Raw genomic sequence first — 5,482 nt, 5'->3', positions numbered from 1 at the left:
AAATGAGACCCTGTCTCAAAAAAAATAAAATAAAAAAAGAAATAAAAAGAAAAAAGAAAGAAATTAGACATATAAAGACTTTCAAAGTACCACCCATGCTCCCATCCTATGAAAATCACTCAAAGAAATGTCCTGGCCAATTAATATTTTAAATTAGAACAAAGCCAGGAAAGACAAAGTATACAAGAAACATTTACCTCTCCACAAAAAACCTTTCAATGAAGTTGGACAGGATGACTTCTGATGGCCTTTCTAAGTACAAACAGAAACTGTCCTGTACACAACAGTCCCTGGCAGTCTGGGTTTGAGTTGTTCATCACCTAGTGGCCTGATGAAGTAAATGCAATTTGTCAAGTGCCCAGATAAACTTCCAGCCATTTTGTGAGCTCAGATGGAGTGTGTAGGGCAGCAGACTGACTGACCTCCTAAAGATTATAAGAGTAGGAGACTACAAACTCTCCAGACTCATATGCAATTACAAAGACTTAGCTCACCATCACTGACTCTCCAAGGATGTGGGCAAGTCCATTCACTTTGTGCCTAAACAATCACAAGAAATGAAGCACAGATTTGTTAGGCTGTATTTGCAAAATAGTGAAAGGTAGAGGTTGCTTTTGCACAGACTCATCTGAATTGACAGTAAGAGTAGATGCTATCTATGAAAGACAGGAAATATGCTTTATAAAGAGGAAGACTGTCTTCAAAGGTTCATAAGGCTGGTATGTGGAATATGAATTATACTTACCCAGTATGGTTCTAGGGACTGACCTAAAATTAGTAAAAAGTTTCAATTAGATTTTGATTCAAAACAAGAAATAACTTTCTACCAATTAGAGCTACTCAACAATATAATAATGTACTCAAGAAGTAATGAGCTCCCCCATCAATGGAGGTATTCAAAGACAACTTGTATGATCATCTGTCAAGGGGACAACAGAAAGCATTCCTGTAACTGGATGGCAGACTGGAGATAAGGAGATTGTATTAAATTACTTCAAAGGCTCTTTCCAGCTCCAGGAGTCTATTATTTTAAATAAAACAAGAATAAAAAACAAACAAAAAAACATTAAAAAATAACTACGGTCCTCCTTCCGTTTATTTTTTTTTAAGATCCAACTAGGCAGTTCAACCTTGTGGCTAAAAGTATAGGTTTGATACTAATTTCTACTTGAGTAAAAGTGGACAAATTATTTAACTATTTGCCTCAGTTCCATTATCCGTAAATGTAGAGTGATTACAGTACCTATTTCATGAGATTACTATGAAGATTAAATAATATAATACTTTGTTAATTAAGCACTTAAAACAACGTATGACACATGAAAGTGTTCAAACATAGCAGCTTGGCCAAGCACGGTTGCTCACACCTGTAATCCTAGCACTCTGGGAGGCCAAGGCGGGAGAATTTCTTGAGCTCAGGAGTTTGAGACCAGCCTGGCAAGAGCAAGACTCTGTCTCTACTAAAAACAGAAAAATGAGCCAGGCATTGTGGTATGCACCTATAATCCCAGCTACTCGGGAGGCTGAGGCAGGAGGATCCCTTAAGCCCAAGAGTTTTGAGGTTTCAGTGAGCTATGATGACATCACTGCATTCTACCCAGGGCAACGGAGTGAGACTCTATCTCAAAAAAAAAAAAAAACAAAAAAGAAGAAATTGAACCTCACTCCCCACCTTCGTATGAAAAAATAAAAAAATAAAACTAGCACCTTGAAAAGGAAAGGGAAAGGAAAAGGGGGGAGCAGGAAATGAAACCTAAATGTACTGCTTGTTTTAGTTACCTATACCAAGCCTCAACCAAAGCACTCCTGGCTGCTGCTGGCCAGAGGCTGAGTTCCCTTAGAAACTAGCCTCAAAAAAGAGCCCAGACCTACCTACTTCAAGAAGGTGGCTCATCCCTTCCCCTAGAATCTGGCATCTTCCCTGCACAAGGCTGATTCCCAAAGACCTCACAAATAGCACTGCCCCAAACTCTAGGAGCTGAGCAGGTGTGTTACTCTTTTTACTTACCAGAACATCAGCATTCAAAGGGACCTCAGAAACCACCTAGAGCAACCCTTTTGTTTAATGAATGAGGACAATAAGGCTAAGAAAAGTGAAGTCCTAGATATGGCAAGCTGGTGACTGAGTCAAGACAAGATCATAGGCCTTCTTATTCCTAGTTCAGTGGTCAAAATCTTTCCATTTTCCAGATGAGAAAAACAGAACTGGCCCTACTACCTCTTAAACCATACAGCCCATACTACCTACTTTACACAGGTAAAAGAAGACTATAGCAGTAAGGTGCAGAGGTTAAGAGCATGGACTCTGGAGCCAGATCTATTCAAATCCCAACTCTACCACTTATTAACTATATGATTTTAAGCAAGTTTCCTAACCTCTCTTTGACTCTGCAAAATAGGGATAGGAGTGACTACTTATAAGATTATTTTAAGGATTAAATGAGATAATCCATGTGAAGTACACAGCATGTAGAAAGTTCTCAGTGTGTACACTGCTTTGCTTCTCACCATTACCAGTCATATTAAGAAGAGAGACGAGCATAATAACAAGAAAGACAGGACAAGCTCCTACTTCAGGTCCAAAGAACACTGAGACACATGTTGTTTTAGCTCCATTTACTGGCCCAGGGAGCACCCAACCCCTCAGCAGGAGAACATAACTAACCTATCATTCATTTCTTTGGATCTAGGGAAGAATCAACTCAGAGAATAATCGAAGTTCACTATGGTGATAAGATGCTTAAGATCACAATGAAGCTTCAACAGGTCAAAACCCAAGCCTGACCTTTATACTTACACTCAAGTCAAGTTCAATGACATGCAGTTTTTGTCTCTGCCCCTCAACCTACTAAAGGGATGCAGTTTAATAATTAAGAGCAAAAGCTCTGGAGTTTAACTGCCTGGGTGCAAACTGGTTCCATTATTTATATGCTATGTGACTTAGGTGAATTACTTTACCTCTCTCTAAGCCTTTGTTTCTCCATCTATTAAATGAGGATAACAACTATTTTAATTATGATAACAGCTGACATTTGGTGAGCACTTTCTATGTGCCAAGCACTATGCTAAACACTTTACATGGCTTATGTCGTTTAACCATCACAACATCCTTAGGAAGCAGGTACTACCATTCACCTCATTTTACAGATACAGATGTTCCTCAACTTACAATGATGAGACATCCTGATAAACCTACCTTAAGTTAAAGATACTTTAAATCAAAAATGCATTTACTGGCCAGGCGAGGTGGCCAATGCCTGTAATCCTAGCACTCTGGGAAGCAAAGGCAGGAGGATCACCTGAAGTCAAGAGCTCGAGACCAGCCTGAGCAAGAGCAAGACCCTATCTCTAACAAAAACAGAAAAAAATCAGCCAGGTGTGGTGGTGAATGCCTGTAGTCCCAGCTACTCAGGAGGCTGAGGAAGGAGGATTGCTTGAGCCTAGGAGTTTGAGGTTGCAGTGAGCTATGATCACGCCACCACACTCTAGTCCGGGAAACAGAGTGAGACCCTAACTCAAAAAAAAAAAAAAAAAAAAAATGCATTTACTATACCTAACCTATCGAACATCATAGCTTAGCCTAGCCTACCTTAAAGATGCTCAGAACACTAACATTAGCCTGTAGTTGGGCAAAATCATCTAATATAAAGCCTATTTTATAATAAAGTATTGAATAACTCGTATAATTTATTAAATACAGTAAACTGTGTAGAATACACTATTAGCTGTTTACCCTCGTGATCACGCTGCCCAGCATCATGAGAGAGTATCATACCACATGTCGTTAGCCCAGGAAAAGATCAAAATTCAGAATTTGAAGCATAGTTTCTAATTAATGCATATTGCTTTTGTGCCATCATAAAGTTGAAAATTGTTAAGTCGAAGTATTGTAAGTCAGGGACCATCTGCACAGATGAGGAAAATGAGGCAGTTTTCTTCTTCAAGGCCACACAGTCAGTTACTGGCAAAGCTGAGATGTCAGTGCAGGAGGTCTGATCCCAGAGTCTATGCTCCTTACTCCTACACTGCTCTGCTTCTCACAGTACTGATGGCTACAGTTGTTAAAAGATGATGATCCACAAGAAGCGCTTGGCACAGTGCCTTAGCACAGCTTATCAAAATTACCCATTACTGTTATTGCTGTTATCATCATCATCAATCCCTTTGAGCCTCTCCCAAAGATTACAACCTCCTAAGTTGCAATTTCTTCTTAAGGGAAAGGGTTGTTTTCTTACCTCGCTACCACCTCACTGAGTAGCATGGGGTAGGGTTCTAGTATTTCATTTCCCTCATGTAATGTAGCAATAAGTACCTGAGTGGAAAGATAGGGAAATATTTATTAGAAACCTGTTTCTCTATAAAAACGATATACTGAAGTCTTTGTTTTTTTAGTTTTGTTTTGTTTGTTTGTTTGTTTGTTTTGAGACAGAGTCTCACTGTGTCGCCCGGGCTAGAGTGCCGTGGCGTCAGCCTAGCTTACAGCAACCTCAAACTCCTGGGCTCAAGTAATCCTTCTGCCTCAACCTCCCAAGTGGCTGGGACTACAGGCATGCGCCACCATGCCCAGCTAATTTTTTCTGTATATTTTTAGTTGTCCAATTAATTTCTTTCAATTTTTAGTAGAGACGGGGTCTCGCTCTTGCTCAGGCTGGTTTCAAACTCCTGAGCTCAAACAATCTGCCCGCCTCGGCCTCCCAGAGTACTAGGATTACAGGCATGAGCCACCACATTAAGTCTTTGTTTTTAAAAAATAAAATCTTTATTACTCTGATTAGAAAAAAAATACTCATAAAAATTTATTTTTCAAAATAAAGCAGAGATACACAGTATTTACTAAAAGAAAGAAACTGTCAGTCCTCTACTTCCCTTCCCCATTCCACTCTCCCGTTCTCAAAACTAGTATATTAGTCATTCAATCCTCACAAGAAGAAAGATCACGTCATTTGTCATTTGAAAGGTACAAAAACTAAGGTTCAGAGAGGTTCAAGATCACATAGCTAATACGCGGGTTACCAGTAAAGAACTCAAGAACTTTGACAGAGGAAGGTAAAGTTGGTAAACTCTTTCATTCACTTATCCTGGGAGGAGGTGGTTTTGTTAGAAGGTACCTAGCAGTTACCCAAAAAGAATCAAGACTGATAATAGGATTTTTAAGAAACTCTTGAAAAGGCCATAACTGCTCTAACAAGAGAAGACCAAACAGGAACTGTGAACTAAAAAGCCAATAATGCAGTGAGCTATCACCAATCCTGCGCTCCCAGAAAGAGTGCAAATTATTGATAAGCCTGACAAAGCAGGACTTCATCTCTGATGATATCCACACCCCTGCACACCAGTCCTCACCTCCCCAATTCCAGAATGATGTAGCACTTTATTCTGCTGGAGAACACAGTACTGTTCTGGTCAAAATAAGCAATTTATTAACTCTTAGCAACTTGAGGGCAGGAATAAGGTCTTATTCATATACATCTTCCCCTCCTTA

At 39.6% G+C, this 5,482-nt stretch overlaps 1 long non-coding RNA gene across 4 annotated transcripts in view; it reads right to left on the bottom strand.

The window, feature by feature from the left end:
• LOC105812106 overlaps nt 1–5,482 on the bottom strand; it is a 31,474-nt gene that overhangs the window by 17,201 nt on the left and 8,791 nt on the right. Inside the window, exons 1-3 of one of the 4 annotated variants that reach the window (XR_001137594.1) lie at nt 4,236–4,292; nt 746–768; nt 495–540 (exon numbers count right to left, since the gene is read on the bottom strand). This is a non-coding gene — a long non-coding RNA (uncharacterized LOC105812106). Of the gene's footprint in view, nt 1–494; nt 541–745; nt 769–4,235; nt 4,293–5,482 lie in introns of those variants that run through there. The other 3 variants (XR_001137593.1, XR_001137596.1, XR_001137595.1) reach the window with 3 other exon arrangements.

Source organism: Propithecus coquereli, unplaced genomic scaffold (genome assembly GCF_000956105.1).
Source record: "Propithecus coquereli isolate 6110/MARCELLA unplaced genomic scaffold, Pcoq_1.0 Scaffold243, whole genome shotgun sequence".
In the NCBI taxonomy this organism is placed as follows: Eukaryota; Metazoa; Chordata; class Mammalia; order Primates; family Indriidae; genus Propithecus; species Propithecus coquereli.
The sequence above is the reverse complement of the archived record's forward strand: the minus strand, read 5'-3'. Positions and strand labels throughout refer to the sequence as shown.